The 20,316-nt window shown below is 47.9% G+C and overlaps 1 protein-coding gene across 1 annotated transcript in view; it reads right to left on the minus strand.

Moving 5' to 3' along the window:
• The window catches only part of b3galt1b (UDP-Gal:betaGlcNAc beta 1,3-galactosyltransferase, polypeptide 1b), a 64,026-nt gene that overhangs the window by 20,412 nt on the left and 23,298 nt on the right, over positions 1-20,316 (minus strand). Inside the window, exon 2 of the mRNA XM_062533395.1 lies at positions 11,444-11,497. The gene's annotated coding sequence lies outside the window, so the exon portion shown is untranslated. The remainder of the gene's footprint in view (positions 1-11,443; positions 11,498-20,316) is intronic.

Consider the following 20,316-nt stretch of genomic DNA (forward strand, 5'->3'; position numbering starts at 1 on the left):
CAAAACAGCTTAGTTTCTTGCGGGGTTCAGCTAAATGCTTTTTTCCCCGACACCTATGCGCCATCCAAAATAGAATGGGGTGGTAATGTGGGAGGTTATGTCTCGTCATCAAAAGTCTGTTGCCTACCAGTGGATGTCTGTAAGCGGGTTTACGTTTTGAAGCGCCAGTCAGAGGGCGGAAGCTGGCGCCGGCGCTGTGACAGAATAGGAGCAGCAGTGGGAGGCCTGAGCAGAAGGGACATTACCAAACCCCAGCGCTTATCGCAGAGTTGCTCACGGAGTGGCACAACTCTCCATATCGCACTCCTGGATCGCCTCCCCTAGTGCCAACACTGGCACTGATAACACACACACACACACACTGGAGCTGGACATCTCCCCATATTCAACTCATTAGGCAACCATCAGTTAGAGATACAGTACTGTCCACCCCCGGCCACCTCTTGTCACGAGGGGGTGTAGGTCAGCTACGCCTGTCCATTTTCCCGCCCTGGCAGGTTGGGCCCTTCAGCCCGTTCCCAGACCACTGATTGCCAGCGCAGACGAGCTCTCTAAACAGGAAATGATGCAGAGGCAGGCTCTGGGCAGCAGTCAGACGTCTGGCGTGTGATGTCTGGTGTGGGCTTGGACGGCTGTGTGGAAAGGGCGCTGCGTGGCTTTCTGAGTGATTGGCAGGGGCTGATTAGGGGTGGTTCGCCAGCAAGGACTGATAGCAGAGCACAGGTGACCACGGAGAAAAACAGAGGGTCTGGGCATGTACTCAGAAGGGTGGAGGAGTATTAGTGGTGGTGGGGTTGGAAATGCAATGGAGGTTGTCACTCTTCTGAACAAACTATCAGGTGGACCTTCCTACTCTGAAATGTGTAGTTGTGTCCATAAAAAATGTTGTCAGTCATGTGTCAACTTTAGACATGTGAACAGCCCTTCATCTAGTGATCCTGCTGTTGTCTCAATCTGATTCTAGCTGATCATGTTTTGTTCTGTGTTTCAATAAAATATTCAACCAAAGGATGAAGTTAAAGGTTGATAAAAAAAGTTTACTTATGAAACACAGAAAAATCAATTCTTCAACAGATTAATTGTACTTACATGTTAGTTTTTATACAAATGTTGACCCTTCCAGTGAGTGTCAATGTTTTACATAGCTCATCAAATTTAATTGGATCTCGCCTGATCTGCCATGGCAACATGCCACAGTGCATGTGTGTTAGCCTCAGAGCTAAATTGACTCATAAATAAATGAGCCATTACAACGCTGGTTCTGTAGCATTGTGCACGTCCAGGGGCACTACGGAGCGCTAGAGCGGGGTGACCAGTGTCCCCTCTGGGTGTACAGTGCCTGTAAGTACCAGCACTTACATCATGTGAGCACAAAGAGCGAGAGGGGGAGAGTGCTAAAGCAGAACACAGCTCATACAATATGCCGTTCATTATTAAAGAGCTTTGACATCTGCGAGGCTATCACACACACTCATGGAAATAGGCCCGGCCAGTTCAATTTAAAGATAAAGGCGCTCCTTTGAAACAGCGCGTCGGAGGAAACCTCGCCGCGGTCCCTGAAGATGAATGGACAACAAATATCACAAAGCCAGAGCAAACAATCACAGAATTATCTTGCGCTGAATGGGCAGGAATAGAAATTTGCTTGCCCCGGGAGAATGTTTTTGCTTTCCTAGCACCTGAGCAAAGTGCAGTGACAAAAATGCATATGCCTGCGCTATGCTGCTCACATCTCCGAGAGTTAAAATGTGTGTAACTTCTTGGTAACCTTTCTCCACCGAGCATATCCCCCGAATGCATTATTTAAGGAACTGCTGCGAGGCACGGCTAATTATAATCAGTGAGTCACTTTGCCATCTCGCTGGGGACCCTACGGGGTCACAGTTTATCATCTGTAGATGAAGCCAAAGCAAACACAAGAAGAGGTATTCTTAAAGAAAAAAGGTTCACCGGCGCAACTCAGATGTGAAGTTTTTAGATATTTATTTAAGGTGCCAACATTGTAGGACTAACGTTTCGACGTCTGCCACGTCTTCATCAGAGTCCCAAATAAATATCTAAAAACTTCATATCTGAGTTGCTCCGGTGAACCTTTTTTCTTTACTACAGTTTGTCCTCTGCCGTTGACGCACCAGATAGTGATTTCAGGAGCGCGGAGGACTTTTTGTTTTTTTCTGCGAGGTATTCATAAAGTTCAGGCCTGGCTGGGGTCTTAGACAGCAGCCTTGATATACACTTTTGTCAGGGCTGCCAATTAGCATACGCAACTTGATGCTTCAGATTCTAATCTTCCTATCTTTTTGGATGCTATAAAATCAGAAAGCAATCAGCAATTATAATCAGCAGTTAAACCCTACAATGCTTCAATTCCTCATCAGCTATTCTTTCTTTTAAAAAAAAAAAACAATATAGAGAGGAGATAATACGCACGATATGAGGCATTCCAATGGTTGAAAAAGAATGTGATTAATTCCCAGATAAAAAAAAAAATCTCTTTATGTCGTTTGGGAGCTATTGTGTGTGGAGCGAGGCCGTTCATTTATCCTTGATATCGACATCTGTTGCTACAGCCAGAATTAATACGCTTCCCAAAACAGAATTACAGCTTACAGCGCTGCTTGTCAACAATTCATTTTCTGCCCTCGCGTCAGCTAAGAGAGGAGCCAGAGAGCGATGCCATCTCAAGCGCTGATGAATGGGAGCCCACATGAGACCCTGAGCAGACGAGGTTTTTTTTGGAAAAAAAAGAAGAGGGAGATATTTTCACAATCACTCGGGCAACTCGCATCGATTATTTCTCTTTCTTTTGTGTGAGTCAGAATTGCAAACAAAAAAGCCCCTGGATACTCGCCTCACCTGGATCTGAACTCAAAGAGCACGAACAAACAGCAGGAGGACAAATCCACAAAGGAGCTCAGATGTCATCCACAGTGAGCCCGGCACCCCTCTCCCTCAGCCCCACTGCCCCCCTACAGAGCCCCGCGTTTTGGGCTGCGGCTCGCTGAGGGGATTGCGTGTCGGACTCCGGTGATGGATGAGGAGATGGAGGCGGATGGCGGATGGCGTGGGCGAGGGGGGGCGAGGGGGGGGGGTGTTTGGGCACGGAGGCCCGGCGGAGGAGACGAGCAGCCGGAGGGACTGCAGCAGTGGAGAGGGGCGGCGGTGGCGGCGCATCGGCGGGCGCTCCACTCGCTCACTCAGTGTCAGGAGCCAGAGGGACGCCAGAGGACGACAACTTTCTCTCACTCTCCCCCCCTCCCTCTCTCTCTCTCTCTCTCCCCATCCTCTGCATTTCTCTCTGTCATCTACGTCAGCTGCTTTTTCCTCCTCTCTTCCCTCAGTCCACTCTTGCTGCTAGTACAGCATCTCTCTCTCTCTCTCTCTCTCGCTCTCTCATCCTTCTTCTACCTCGATCGAACTCTTCCACTCCCTCTTTCGCTCTTTCATCCTCTCTCTCTCTCTCTCAATCCTCAGCTAACCCCCCCACACACACACACACACCGGTCTGTTTGCTTTTCAGTAATTGCTCAAGAGGAGATGTCATCTCGCAGAGGTGACACCCAAACGGTCCTCCTTGACTAAAACGCTGGGGGGGGCACGGACAGACAGACAGACAAGACAGACGGACGGGCGGACGGATGGCTCTCTGAGGCCATGGCTGCAGCGTGGCAGCTCGCCACCTCTCTGTTTTCATGTCTGCCCAGCATGCCCCGTTCAGGCAGGCGGGTGAAGGGAGCCCGCAGCGCACCACTTGGATGGCAACAGACAGGCCCTGCCAAATGTCCACCACCCTACTCTACTCTGTGCGCTTACGAAAAAATGCACGATGCATCTTGATTACGTTTCCGGCCCCTTCCAACAGCCGTGATTGATAAAACGTTAATCCACTAGCAGATGGCCACACCAACTGTGTAAGTGGAGTGACTTCAAGACTCCGAGTGCAGAGACATTTAAGTCATGTGACTGAGGCAGAACCCCATGGAGAGAGAGAGCGATGGAGAGAGAAAGAGAAAGAGAGAGAAGAAGAGGGAGAGAGAGAGGAAGGGAAAGACGAAAGAGAATGCATATGAAAGAAAAAGAGAGACTTAAAATCAAAGAGGATAACTTCGACACTTTAATATGATCACCACAAAAGAGTGGAAACCATACCCTGCGCAGATCATTTCAAAGCCATTCGTTCTGTTTAGGGTTGAGAAACACCTCAAGCCAAAATGTTAACTGTAAAATCGATATAATCTTTATCCTCTCAGGCAACAGTGGCAAACAATGATTTATGTGGGGCGTAGTGAGAGTGGCAACTGTAGTCTGTAGGCTCTGTTTCACGAGCTTCCCACTCGAGCGTCACTGACAAAAAGCCTGGCCTGATGAATGACGCCGGAAGGTGATGGAGGACACCATAAATTCCTACATTGCAAAGCCACACATCTCCCTCTCCTTCTGATGAGATCTCAAAAGCCGCCCCCCCCCCCCCCACACACACACACACACCACCTTTTTTTATCTCGACTTGTCTACAGGGACTTTGTGGTAGAGCGAGCAACTGTGAGAAAGTGTCCTCGAACTGGATGGAGAAGAGAAATAAATAAATAATGAAGCCTGCACAGCTAATGGTGTCAGAGACGGAAATGCTCCCCACGGAAGTCGAAGCCGCAAGGAATTTCTCTGAGGAATTTATTTAATGTGGCCTATACCTAACCAGACGGCAGAAAAACAACGGCATTTATATTTGACTCTCTCATCTGAAATAACAGAAGACTTCGGTGAGACCAGATGCCAATGGCGTAGTGTAGTTAGCTGCATGAGCATTTTTCTTATCACAATGCCAGGCCACACAGTTTCACGACTTAAACACACTCAAGCATGCTTATCTCCTCTCATATATGAAATGTTTTTTTTTCTAGGGAGGATGCATGTCTGCAGTGCTATTACAAACAAGAAATGTGAGAGCCTGGTATTAGGGGTGAGCATGTTAGTACTAAACATCAACATGCTGCTATACTGTAAGACTGGACATGTCCATTTGTCTCATACGACTTCTTGGAGGGAAAACACAATCCATCTCTGCGTCGCCCCGCGACAGCTGAATAAACTCATCACAGCGATATTGCTTAACCAAGCACACCTGATCCCCCTAGTCAAGGGCATCACACTGTGGCTGTGATCAGGTGTAGCGGGGCAGGAATAAGGAGAACACACGCACCACAAGGGTCCCTCGGGAGAGGCACTGGAAAACCCAAGGACGAGCTCAGGTGTGCGTCCACTGAATGCTAATAGCGGCGAGCGCTAGGTTCATTAGCGGAGGCAGCGCTTGGAAACACACCAAGAGACAACAGAGCATGGAGTGCAGAGCTGACATGCTCTCTGGCTAAAAGCCTCCACTGATGTGTGATCGCTCTGAGCTTCTGTAGGGAGTCCTTCTCTCTTACATGGAAACAACCTTCTCTTTTATATATTTATATACATGAAACAACCTTCTCTACTGTTGGTAGACGGCATGCTATTATTAGCTTGAGAAATATGCTGCGTGACACCACTGAAGCAGAACAATTAAAAACAATCCAATAAAAACTCTTATTCCTATTACTTTAATGCATGACCATTCACACTTCACACTGGGAAGGAACTATTCTGTGGAGACTGGAGAGCAGAGCTCATTATCGTTTCTCTGATGGCAGTGATCTTTAATCCTTTAATCATTTAAAGAACATAGCTGCAGTCTTCAGAGGAGGTGCAAGGCAAGGGAGTTTCAATCAATCTGTCAAGTTTGGCTCGAGCAGTTTGATTTGAACTTAATATCCCTTCGTTTCAACAGACCATTGTTTTGGAACCACTACCGAAGATAATTTACACTTTCTGATTAGCACTTTCATAATCAATTCACTTTCTGGACTAGTGTGGTAGGAGCTTGGGGGGGTCACAGCTGAATCCAAAGTGATCCAGAACCACCTTGTCTGACAGCCCATTCATTTCCTCCGCCTTATCTAGGCGCCTTAACAATCAATAAGTGGGGAGACCTCTGGGTTTGCTGTTTGTTGTTGTTAACACAGTTGTTAGAGTCAGACAGAGAGAGAGAGAAAGAGAGGGAGGGAGCGAGAGGGAGGTAAAGAGAGACAGAGGGAGAGAGACAGAGGGAGAGAGAGAGGGAGAGAAAAGGAGCTAAAGAGAGAGAGAGAAACAGGGAGAGAGAGTCAAAGGGAGGGGGGGAGAGAGAGAGAAATGCAGGTGGCTGAGATGCAGCAGAGCAGATTAGCAGTAAACAATGATGTCTGGACTCAGTCTCAGCTGGTTTTAAACACCTTTGCATTCGGGGAGCAATGTACATCATATCGCTCTCTCTCTCTCTCTCTCTCTCTCTCTCTCTCTGTCTCTCTCTGTTTCTCTCTCCGAGTCGGTGAAATCCATATAGTGTGTAGCCAGCGGAGGAGAGAGCCCATTGCAGACTGCAGCCCGCCCAGTAGGACGCCTCCCCTGCCAACCACACGCAAAGGGAGCTCGGGTTTGGGGTGAGCTGAGTTGAGGGAGTCTCTGTGTGTGAGTAAATCCGGTTTTAAAATGGAAAATTCCTGTTCAGAGAGATGATTACAGCCAATGTGTGCCGTTACTACCCAGGCGGCTGCAGGAAGGATTTGCGTAATCTGCAGATTTTCTCAGCTATGCTGTCTGCCGCTGGTGCAGGAGGCCAGCAGTCTGTTTTCAAGGAGAGCAGAGGGCAACTGACTTGTGCGCTGGCAAAAATATCTTCACAAAAACAACAGCGCAATCCCCACCTTCCAAAAAGGACCACTTCCACAGTTGCAATTCAGTGAATCGTTCTTACCAGCGTGACTCCAGTCCTACTCTGAGCACCTAGAATGGGCAGTGGAAATGGCTGGAGCAACAGGGCTTCTAGGTGCCATCCAAGAGCACAGTTACAGGCTAAAGCGAGGACACAAAAATCGTCCCCAGTTGAAACAACTGTCCTTACACGGTATGATCATTAGATATCATGGCTGGGACATCCAAGCACAGAGAGCTCCTGATATTGGCGTCCCAGTCCAAGATGCTAAATGCTAAATGCTGGGAGAGGGAGGGGGATGGGGAGGCGTGCTGTCTGCAAGAATGTCTGCTTCTATTCTTGTTTTGATTTCCCCAGATGAACATCTTATGACCAAGGCTCGTAGCCGGCCCCAGGGCAAGAGCTAAAATTAAACTTTATGCCTTTGCTTGCACCTAAGGTGCAGGCACTGACAACTGTGCAGTGCTGTGGGCTATTCAAAGGGATAAAGTCCAAGAATGTTCATAATTCCAAATATGACAAGACGAGGAAATATAGCCTTTCTGTTTGCATAGGTTATTACTAGGCTGTTAGCTGGAGGCACATTTGATCGATTTGCTCTCCCCTCCATACCCAACAGCTTCAGAGAAACGATTATCTGATCGCCTAAAGTTTAAAAAAAAAACTGCGTATTCACCAGAAAATACTACCACAAAAACATAAACTAGATGACTGAAACCCTCTCTTAAAACTATCAATATGTACGGTACACGACATCCAATCCAAAAAATCCAAATATCCCAGAACCCATCTGCTCTCCCAAAGCCATCTGCCACTACGTGTTGCATGCTCAAGCTTCTGCCACTAAACACCGACGCACTGCTTCGATATTAGCTGCTTCTGGGGACCACTTTCAAAACTTAAAGGGAGGTGCTATCAACAATCCATAAATCAGCCACACAGGCGCGTGACAAGCATAATCATCCTGTGATCATTGAGGCTCAAGAAGCAGGCCAGGACCAAGAGCAAGCCTTTATGAGCGCTGCCACTTGGGCATACCTGGCATACCAAAGGCCTGCTGGATATTTATCATGTTCCTGACAACCATTAACCTTTCTGATAGCTTTGACCTCCTATTGACCTCAGGGGAAGCCTGAAGTCTGGAGATTCATTGCTCACTGGTGATTAGATACATCAATCCATACACTCACTCACTCTGTAACACACACACACACACACACACACACACACAATATGGAGTGCATGGAGAAACACTCAATAAGGTATGATTTCAAAAATCTGTAAGTTGGCCAATAATTTATCAAAATGCCCATGTGTGATGTGTGAAATCAATTGCTTTTTCTCCATCCCCCACTTAGTTATTGATTGTAGTGAGTTAAACATATCAGTCGATACTGTTTTCCTACTTGGCCACCCATGGCAGGGATTTGCTGCTTAATAAACAAGCTTGCCTGCGTCTCGTCATATCAAAGTGATTGCACTGCAATCTTCTTGAATGATGCGTGGAGCTCCTTATGTTTGTCAGCCATAAAGGTAATGGCTTGCTATCCATAACAAACCATTCAAAGTTTAAACGATAAATCTACCCGGGGCAGTACCAATGCCATCTCCCAGGAGCTTAAAAGGCGGGGAAAAAAAACCCCTATTCAACATCAGACTCAGTTCCAATACGACTCTATATCATGCCTTTTTTTGGGGGTATCTGTGACGGGAAATCATTGTTCTTTGTTGAAACGCGGCTCACTTAGTGTAGATGGAGCTCAGTGAGTAGTTCCTCAAAGGAATTTCCAACAGCTGAGTTCAAACTTGACTAAGACTGAACAGGACCAAGGGAGGCAGAGAGAAAAAAAAGAGAGAGAGAAAGTGTGTTGAGTGAAAGTGTGTGCGAGTGAGAGAGAAAGAAAATGAGAGTGTGTGAGAGTGAGAGAGAAAGAGAGTGTGAGAGAGAGAGAGGGAAAGAGAGAAAGAGTGTTGTAGATTAGAGGGCTGCTCCCAGGTCTCCTCTGGCGTCTCTATCGCTGCGCTCCAGCTCTGGGGTGCTACTGAGAGAGAGAGAGGGAGAGAGGGAAGAAGGGGGGACAGCCTCCACAGCCTCCACAGCCTCCACAGCCTCCGCGCTGCTGCCAGGGCTCTGGATTAAAGACACTCCAGAGACGCGGAGCCGCAGAGACCTCGCACACGCTGCATTATTGATGAGCCATTCATCCAACCACCACCAACACGCCGCCGCCAAAACCCGCTTAATGAAATCCCACTTCAAGGGCACCAGGTTTGGTGGCACCGACAAGGCAAATATATGCCATCATTAACAAGGAAAACCATCTTGTGGTGGCAATAATTATTTGGAAGAACATGAGAATGCAGTGGTACAAGCGTTCGCCATCTTGTGTTGTTGAAACATTGGCTCACGAGCACTACACCTCTCAAGGCTCGGATCTCTCAACGAATTGTGTTAATGGTTCATCTGCTTAATTAGCCTCAATAATTCATGACTGATGGATTGGTGATATTGATTAATTAATTAAAACAAGAAGGAGGGAGGGGGGATTTAAAGGGTCGTTAATTTGACGGCCTCAATCACTCTTTTAACAGAGCAGTGCGGATGCCTCAGGAGAACAAATGCCCCAGGAGCAGGGTCATGCTCTGTCTCGAGCCCAGAATGGACTCACTCTCTCACACATACATACACGTTCCCTCATACACACACACACACACACACACACACACACACTTAAAAGGCATTGGAGCAAAAAAAGAAAACACAGACACGAGTGAGAGAGTCACAGGGCAACCACTACATCCAAATCAAAACAAAGCGTACTGTAATACCCATTTCTTCAAAAAAATATCTGTACGTACTGAATCTGCGTCAACATCCATTCATGGTCGGATCCACAAGCAGTTTTCATGTGAACTACGCTAACTGATCTATCAATAGAGCCTCCACACAGCCAACAGACCTTTCCCACCACCGCCCAGTGACTCAAGTTCAGCATTATTTATGGTACCACACATTTACCCTCAGAGCCACGTCTATTTTTAAGAAAGAGCGGCCTACATTTACGATGAAAACTTGGGTGGGTGAAACTGGGAATAAAATGCTTTCAGAGGAATTATCAAGGGGATTCCATGACTAAATGTTGCGTGAATCAAAAAAAAAAGCACACCCTGTATCTCTGGTAGAACACTTGCTAAGCCACTGCACAGTGTGCATGCTGATCACCCCTGCATGGTGACATTTTCCCGCTGAGAGGCAAAACAAAAACAAGCGCGCGTTGCATCACCGCGCCTTTCATCTGTCTCCGGTGTCGCATGCGTCCCTGTTCTCTCCGCGCTCGCCGCTCCTTTGTCAAGCTCCCGCGTTCCACCCGCGCGGCGTTTCGCCGCACGCTCCCGGTGCGCATACCTTGATGAATGCCGTGGCAATTATTCAGCCAGCTCATTTAGCACATCGCTACGTACACACAGCTCCACAGCAGCCAAACACTACGGAACGTTTCGATTTTTTTTTTTCTTCCCCCGGTCCACGTGTTTCAAAGGCCTGCCACCCAGCATCGCCCTCTCCAAGACCCCCATTAAAAGAAAACGCAACCAAGAGATTTTAATGAGCCGGCATGGCCCACGTTTGCCTCTCTGGTCCTTTGACAGGGCGCGCGCCTGTGTTGGTGGAGTCCATGATTCAGGGCTAATTTTAGCCCCTCAGATGCTACTCAGTGGACCTAAAGCTCATCTTTAGGACAAGTTTAAACGCGGCCCTGATGCTTTAATGGATGCTAATTGCTCTTTGGTCAGTGCACAGATTAGACTGATGCTATTATGCTTCATTAGGCATCAGTGTTCCTTTTGGACTATTTAAGAATGGTTCACTTTCAATGGTTTCACTTCTGAAAGTACAATTGCCACATTGCGGTAGTGTGCCTCTGACCAGCCTTGTCACTTGGCACAGCCTAATGTGCCTTTGTATTGCGAGGCATGTATAATTCATCGATTATAGAGTTGAAAGGAATCTAACCAGTTCATACTGAATTTGAGGAACGCTGCTTGAAGTTCGAGTTCACAAGAATGGGTCCTAAGTGCGGCCACAGTGACCTTGACCTTTGACCTTTAACATACAAAACCTAATCAGTACATCTTTGATTCCAACTGAATATACAGCAACAAATCTGAAGCGTGTCCCTTTAGGCGTTCAGCCGTACGGATGGACAGACAACCTGGACCGTCTGAGGCTGCGGCTATCACTGGTGCGGAGGCATAGAAATGAGTTTCCTCTTTTCTTTTTCAAATGTGTAGTGGATGCTACGCTCAACAAAGGTTCATTTCAGCACCAACTGAGTTTTAAACAAGGAGAGGCATCACACCCTCCATTTGGGAAAAAATAATGACTAACTCAAATCGCCTACTCAAATTACAGCCAGCATGACTTCCCATCCTTCATCTCTCCTAACCTTTATTCTCAGCAACCTCGCGTTGCTTTAGAGCTCCTTGTGCGCCACTCGAAAACCTCACGGTCCACTCATGCCCCTACTGAGCATGGAACACATGACAAAGCACTTCCCACACACTCACATGGCCAGCTCCTGGAGGAGTACCCTGCCTACACACGTAAAGAATAGGTAGAGCAGAGGTGCTACGCTCGTCTACGGTATCATAAATTCATATTGACTTCACCTTAAACCCCTGGCGCCCCTCCAGATCCATCACGCCGTCTTTCACTCCAACACTCTGAAAACAGAAGAAGAAAAATATTATTAGAGTGGAAGTGAGAGAAAAAAAATGGCAGCAAGCGAATAAAAAAAAGAGAGAAAGAAAAGGAGAAAGAGAGAGCGAGTGAGGTAGAAGAGGTAGGTAGGAGAGGGAGGTAGGGTCATGAATGAGTGCTCTTCTTTATGGCTCTGTCAGATGCCCTGAGAGGAGGAATTGATCATTAGCTGTGGTTAGTTTGGGGCTTCGGCGTGAGATGGACTCATGGCTGGTGGTGGGGCGAGCCTGTGATGGATGCTGACACGTCTGAGTTAAAGAAGACTGCGGGCAAAGTCTACTGGAGGAGAAATCACAGCAGAGGTCTCCCATGTGAAAGCTTTCTCTTGGACGTAAAATCACTGAGCTTTGAGCGGGCAACTGACGAGAGTTGACTCATAGCAATAGATTGTTGTTTACCCAAAAGAAAGTGCACAGTTACAGAAGTATATCGTATTCCGCCTTTGTAGCTGCTGTTACTATGGACAAATCTCACCGCCATGGCAACATCCGTCTGGTCTTTTTCCCACTGATGCAAATGTCAGACTTATTGACATGTACTACAGCACAGGAAATGAGAACCCTAAAGACCCCCTGTTGTGGAAAAGGTCAGGATGAGCATTCGGTAATGAATCTGTATTTTTGACTTCATTATCGTGTTCCCATTGATGACAGTGTTGACATAAAGGGAAGATACAAGCGTACCATCAATCTCCTCCTGCCCTAATGCAAGGCTCGTAATAACTCCTCATGTGGCACCGATTTAAATGTCAAAAGCTATATGGTGTCTCCAGGATCTTCATTAAACTGCCTTTTACGCATGCTACCAACGTAGCATGTACAACGTCAGAATGAAACAAAACTGTTCTGTACATAAATGATTTTCCATTTGGCAAAGAATGTGTGTGTGAGAGAGAGATAGAAAGAGAGAGAAAGGGAAAAAAGAATGAAAGAAAGACAGACAGATCTCATTTGAGGAGACCTTGTTCACATGAAAAACTCATTTTGTATCCAAAGGTGCCGCCACTGGCTTTTCATTTATGGTTCCTTCGAGCCAGCCACAAGCGATCGATAAATTAGTCCGGCATCAACCACCAAGAGTGCTCCCTATGCCCTCACCATGATGAATTTCTCTGTTCCCAACTTCGCCGGGGCGGTGACAGAGCGCGTGGATATTAATTGACGCTGACAGCGTGCCTCGCGCCGGAATGAAGCGGCAGGCTGCAATTAAAGAGGCAGATTTATCATATTTACTCCTCGCGCTTCTGTCAGGGTGACACGGCTCCCCCGATCAGAGACGCACCCCCTGCCAAGACGCAACGCTGCTGCCGAGTCTAACACACAGAAGAGGGGGGATGGGGGGGGGTAGTGCTGAGGTGCGCCAGCGAGACTCGTCACATGATCACACAAAACAAAAAACATAAAATATGGAGGGGGGGGGGGGGGGGGGGGATTGTATACGTATGCCTTGCAGAGCATAAATGAATACAAGGGATTTGGTTAGCTGAAACCCTTGTGTGCAATGACTTTGTAGAAAATTGACCATGTCATAAACGTAATCTGTGCCTGGACTGCTAAACTATCTATTTTGTCATCATTAGTTCCCCAGCAAAGGTCTTCAATCTCTGGGGGAAGTGGGGAATTGGAGAACCATTTCGTTGATAATAACAACAATTAAACAGAGAACCCCGCCTCGGTGTTTGATTGATATCCCACACCTGTGACTGGGAGTACTCTAATCTTATCCAATCTAATCTAATTTAATGAGGCCCGGGCTGATAACGCCCTAATCACCTCAGCGCTTTTCTGGAAAAGCTGGAGGTGCTGCTGTGTCCTACAATTTTACTGAACAACCTCGGCCGAGAACTTTTAGCGATGAGGCCCACTGCGGTTCTTCCAAAGTCCACTGCGGTTCTCTCCCGAAAGCTGTAGTGTGGAGCGCGAGCGTGGGTGGCTAATGAAAAGGTCTTCTCAGACCGCCTTAAACAGTCGGGCTGGATAATGGCAATAATAGATATCAGTGGTGTTTACACCTCAAGGACAAGGCCCCTCAGACTCCCGTTAGAGGAAGGCAGACACCTTAGAGAGAGGCAATTACACCGACTGTACAGCGCAGTGTGAGCAAAACCAGGCAAGCAGAATCCAACACAAAAGAAAGAGACAACTGGAATGTTCTCCAGCACATTTTCCACATTCTTAAGGATGACCTCAAGTAATGAATGCAAGTGTCATCATTTGATGGGCTGAGTTTATTTCACTTTCTTTTTCAGTTTTTTTTTTTTTCTTTTTCTTTTTTGTTGTTGGTGAGATGAGGTGTTTCTAATGAGGCTGTGGAGCTGAAGGGGGAGACCAGACCAGACCAGACTAGACGTGGGGGCGCTTGGCCCTGAGACGTGGGCATGTCGGCGCTGCCGTCACGGAGGCTTGCTCCAGGTGAGCGGCGAGTGACGGCGCAGACAGCTAATAGACATCAGAGCAGAGCTGTCAGGCCCGGCCTGTCACCGCCCAGCTGACAGGAAGCAGCTCCGCCACGGCGCCGTAATTGAGAGGAAAGTCAAAAACTTACATGCAACACACACACTCACACACACACACTCACTCACACACACACTCGCTCTCACACACACACACACACACACACTCGCTCTCACACACACATTCACACACATTATGCATACACACACACACACACACACACACACACACACACACACACACACACACACACACACACACACACACACACACACACTCGCTCTCACACACACATTCACACACATTATGCATACACACACACACACACACACACACACACACACACACACACACACACACTCGCTCTCACACACACATTCACACACATTATGCATACACACACACACACACACACACACACACACACACACACACACACACACACACACACACACACACACACACACACACACACACACACACTAATGCACCTACACCCAAGCAATGGCATTCCCCTAGACGAGTGTGGCTGTTTCACACCTCCTGCCCCTCGGGTCTGTTTAAATATCAGATTCAGTCTAATCCTACGCTCCCACTGCACCCAATGGCTAAACGCTCTCACTAACACCTCCGTCACACTCCCCAAGGACATCGGCTGAGCTACGCTGTGCACACGGTTGCCAGTCTGACATTTGGGTTTATGGCCCTCCGTCCCCAGAATTAACCAATCACGCTCCGGGCCAGAGACAAAATGGACCAATCGCCCCCATCATAACTGCTCGACCTCCACAACCTCCAGGCTTTGCACAAGCACATCCCTCTCAGCTTCGGCTAATGTCCTCAATTACTGGACGGCGTGGGGGAGGCAGGGGACGGGGTCTCCATTCGCATACATGGCAGAAAGGTCAATGATGCTGTGCGCCATTATAAGGAATGTCCTGCTAATAAGACTGGAAGTCAATGGCCTGTAGTGCTTTGTTTGCTTATGATCATTAGCAGCAGGCTAGAATGCATTGGCATAATTAACAACAATATTGTTTACAGGCACAAAAAAAATGATTTATCTAGCATTTGGTGGAGGAAAACACTAAGAGATCCAATGAGAGGCCTGAATAATTTATACCGGAAATACTGGCAAGCGGGCCTAAGCTCGCTTAAGCTGAACTGGAAGCTTGACAGAGCAGTGGTGGAGTTTTGAGTGTATGTGTGAGTGTGCAAGCGTGTGTGCATGTGTGTGTGCGTGTTTGTTTGGGTGGGCTACGGGGTGAAAGAGAGAGAGAGAGAGAGAGAGAGTGTGTGTGTGTGTGTGTGTGTGTGTGTGTGTGTGTGTGTGTCACCAGGCAGCAAGGCAGTGTTAAAAGGTTATCTGGCACAGCAGAGTCTCCTTGCAACTGTGTCCTTTCCCAAAGACTGACAGATCCTTGACATGCATCATGAGTCATACAAATACATATTTCATAAACATGCTTTGAATAGAGGTGATTGATCTCAACAAGAACGGATGACTTGTGTGGGTGATGTGGGTGTGTGTGTACAGCTTTCTGCAGTGTGCATTTGTGTGTGTGGGTGCATGTGTGTGTGTGTGTGTGTGTGTGTGTGCATGTGTGTGTGTGTGCGTGTATATGTGTGTGTTTGTGTACGTGTGCGTGTGTGTGTGTGTGTGTGTGTGTGTGTGTGTGCGTGCGTGCTGGCACATTCTTCTCTAACTAAGTGGCTGTCATCATTTCCAGCACTCCCTCTCTTTATGAGCGAAATAATGAATATGTGACTTAGATGGGAAATATGTTGACAGCTTCTCAAGGCAATTAAGCACTTAAATGCTAATCAGCATCGCTCACCCGGGTATTTTCATAGATATCAACTGCACACGTTGACTGGCACTGAGTGGCTACATACTGAGAAATGATCCGGCTTTCTAAAGATATTTCCCATACATAGAGTTGCGCTTTAAAAGACAGATTAGACATTTTAACGACGCTGCAAACAAGAGGTCATGAATGGGATCCGTGATGTGGCTGGCTGCCTTCGATATGAAAGCTCTGCTTTTTCTGCGCCCGCTTCTCTGAGAAGGATTGAAGAAAGTGAGCACTTTTCTGTTGACGCTATTTGGGAAAATGGAAGGCAGGGTAATGTCTTTTCCCTCTCCAGAGGTAATCACTCCGACAGGCACTCGTCAGGCTGCAGGCTGAATCCATCAGCCTTATCTGTGATCCACCATTACTCCTCTATGAAGCACCAGGTGGAGGGGGACACAGGGTATGCCTGTTCAGGGTGTGGCGCTGCCCACATAGGCACTGCCAGAGCCCCCCTTGGTGTATCTCTTCACCATGAGGGTGATAAAGATGCAGCTTTTAAAGTCCTGTGTGTCACACTGAGAAGACCCAGAGAGACAAGAGGCACAAATAGATAGATAGACACTGTAGATAGATAGATAGATAGATAGATAGATTACTTTCCGAGGATGGAATTTCAACAGGTCCTCATGCTCTCTCTGCTTTGGGTGATTCTAAAGCCTTCACCTGGTGCTCTACAGTGGGTATGAAGCCATTGTTTGTAGTGGTGTAGGGAACTGGTGGAGTGAAATGGCACAAGCACAAAACGTGCAGAATTTGAATCAAATGGCAAAGACTCATTCTGTTCTCTCCAGCCTCAGCTCTCTACTTCTGCTCATTACTATCCCAAGAGGATACAGCATGTTCAAGACTGGTGTGCATGCTCCGTGCCATACTGCCTCCAAAGGCAACATATATGTGCAGCAAATTCCTATAAGGTCGAACGTGCGGTCTGGCCTCGGCCGCCTCATTCAGTGACCTCTCCGGATGCAGTCGCCCCTCATCACGTGGAGGTTAGCTCCATGGCCCAGAATCCGTCCCCCGTCCAGCCCTCCTGATCTGGTGGGGACCTGGGGGTCCCCCGAGGGGGCAGCTGGATGGGGACCCTTCTCTGGCTTAATAAGGGAGCCGAGGGGGGCACGGGCAGCAGGCCAGTGGGGTGGAAGGGGCAGGAGGGAGGGCAGAGCTGGAGGAGAGCTCATTAGGAGGGCCGAGGGGCGCACCAGACACAGCTCTGCTCCGCAGCATTCCATCAAGAACACGCTGGCCATATATCGCCACTACTGTCTTCTGGGGCGTGTATAGGTTGACAGTATTATCGATACCTTGCTCAACACAAGGTGTGTGGGTGTAGGAAAGTCCAGGGAGTAATAAACTGTGAAAACCGTCTCAAAGGTTTCTCAAAACTACGTTATGTATACAGTGCTGTATATACAGCAGTGGTTCTAAATTGGTCTGGCTTTTGGACCCACAATTTCCTGTGCTCATAAAGTCGCGAACCATATATTTATTTAGCATTGAAGCCAATGGATATGGTGAGCTACATGGTGACGTACAAAGTGCCTGTAGACCTACTTGTCTGGAACATACAGATGTTTGGCATTATATCTACGTTTACCACTAAAATTATGTCTAACATTACCAGAAAAAAAGCGCCGCGACCCACCCAGAATGGTTCCACCCATTTCTGGGTCACGACCCGCCAGTTAAGAAACACTGATATACAGTATATATGGACATTTTACACGTTCCACCTTTCCACTCCTATCTGTCTTCCTTATTATCCATCATCTTTCCTTTATTTTCCACACTACACATTTATTCTAGTTCTTTTCTCCTATTTTATCTTATTCCACTCTTGTATCATTATTTCTCTTTCTCTCTGTCTGGCTGTCTCTGTGTACTATATCTAATTTCATAATTCATCATTCTTAAACATCTTGGGCTTTATCTTTCCATTTGCTTTATTTGTCACACGTTTACTCTTTTCTGCTTTCATTTCGGTATCAGTCACTGGTGCACTGTATTATTGATTTCCTAATCATTTTAGATATTAAATTAAAGGATGTCTGAAGTACTCAAATATTCAAGTTTCCCAGCTTGAGGTCAACTGAGGTCTTTTGGCTGGCCGTAACACAAACAGAATTTGTGAGCTGTGAATGAAATGTTAAATTGTGAATATACTAGCTGCACCATTGTTGTCAGAGAAGCCAGTATTTCAGTGTAATGTGTTTCCTTAATCTCTGATGACATATCGTGGTCTTTTTAGGAGGTCCTTTTATGATTTATTACAATAAATTACTTACATGGTACCACGGCTGAAACCAGCGGGCCAGGTGTCACCATGATAGCCGTGCATGCAATACAGACAGACAGTATGTTATCTTACACACACACACACACACACACACACACACACACACTAAAATAGATACACAACCCATTGCACCTAGGCTAGATGTCTGTGAAATGTATTGCCACCGAGCACTTGGCTGCTGAGCGAGAAGGCAGCGTTCGGGGAGGCAGAAAATGCAGGTGTGATTAAAGTGGCCCATCTCTCCAACACCACTGTCTTCGCCTGTAGCCAGCCAGGCGTGATATGGGCGCGATGATACACCGCAGTGTGAAGAGCAACAGACAAAGCAACACAGGTACATGGAATAGTGTTTTGTGGGCAATCACATGGCATTGCACACCTCATCTATATGCTCTTGATTCCTGCCTATGGATGGGCCTGAGCCTCTGTCCTGTCTCCCACGCTGGCAAAGAAGCTGCACTTGAGTCAGTCTGGCAAAGAAGCTGCACTTGAGTCAGTCAATCATTTGTCATTCTGTTAAAAGCCACAAGCTACATGTGACCAAAGAAGCCAAATCACCGCTTGGCCGTCTCCGTGAGGTACTTTCACGGGAGACAAATGCTCGGCGTCGTGCGCGCAGAGCTGTGTGGAGCGGCACTGAGCTGCATCTCAAGTGGGCAAACCAATCAACAGCAAGACCCAAACCTCTCTAAGTGACAAAAGCTCCATCAGCAGCGGGATGCATGGCGGTAGAGCCCACACATGCCCCCCCCCCCCCACACACATACACACACACACTCACATCCCCTCCGCAAACACTTCTTACACCTTCACCTTCCCGTGGTTCAGAAAGCAAAGAGAAGCTGCCCCTCCTCATCCAATTCCCCATCCCTGCTCTCTGAAACAATCCTGCTTTGATCCCTTCCCCAGACAGGCTCTGTCTTCTCCGTGCCAATCCTCCTGTGCCCTGTGGGGGCGGCTCTAAGCCCCTGGCATCCCCTGCCACCCAGGCCCCGCCACTCCTGCTCTCCTGCCCACTCCAGGCCAGCGCAGGGCCGGCCGGGGCTCAAGCCCCATCATTCTCTCCACTCGTCTGAGTGAGCCGAGTCTCCTCCACACACCCCTGCCTCCACCCCCCACCGCTCCCCTCGGCCCCGAGCCTTTCATCCACTCTCTGACCACCAGTGGCTCACCAGAGAGCCCATCACAGCCTCAGAGAAACACAGAGAGAGAGAGGGAGGGAGAGAGAGAGAGAGGGATGGGGAGAGAAAAACAGAATCACAGGGAGACAAAGATAGAGAGAAAGACAGAATCAGAGATAAAGAGAGAGGGAGAGGGAGGGAGAGAGAGAGAGAGGGATGGGGAGAGAAAAACAGAATCACAGGGAGACAGAGATAGAGAGAAAGACAGAATAAGAGATAAAGAGAGAGGGAGAGAGAGTCAGCGAGCGAAACAGAATCACAGGGAGACCGAGATGGAGAGAAAGACAGAATCAGAGAGAAAGAGAGGGAGAGAGAGAGAGTCAGAGAGAGAGAAACAGAATCACAGGGAGACACAGATGTCGAGAGAGGCACAGAATCAGAGAGAAAGAGAGAGAGAGAGAGGCGTGAGTCAGAGAGGGCGAAAGAGCGGCTCTTTAATCTTGGGCAGAAATCAGCCGTGATGGGGGAGCATGCCAACCTAATGCATTCATCCCTCAGCCTCCTCCAGCGGCTGTCATTATCTACTGTTAAGGGGCCGCCTTGTTTCTCTCTCGTCTCAACTAATTGATGCAATTATTGGACTATATTTGGAGAAAGGCGGCAGAGGCCCAGACCAGGAAGAGGAGACGGAGGGGAGAGGCAGGCCGGGGGAGCGGAGGGGAGGGGAGCTTTGAGGATGCCGGGAGAGGAAGCAGGGGAGAGCTGTTTGCGCCTAATGAGCGAGCTGGCTTCCTAATCTCTGGGCAGGATGACTGGTGCTCTCAGGGCTGCTTAATACTGGGAGTAATTGCATTTCTCCCGGCGTAATGTGAGCGCCGACCACAGCACCACCGCACCACCGCAAAAGCCCCTTCTATCAAAGCCCAATGAAGTGGCTCCCACTGGCGTGCTTAAAATGCACCCAGCCGTCCTTTCCTTCTTTCTCCATCACTCTTTCTATCTCTCTCTCTCTCTCTCTCTCATAGACATAGTCATGTGACATAGACCCCATTTGTTTTT

Source organism: Sardina pilchardus, chromosome 4 (genome assembly GCF_963854185.1).
Source record: "Sardina pilchardus chromosome 4, fSarPil1.1, whole genome shotgun sequence".
NCBI lineage: Eukaryota > Metazoa > Chordata > Actinopteri > Clupeiformes > Clupeidae > Sardina > Sardina pilchardus.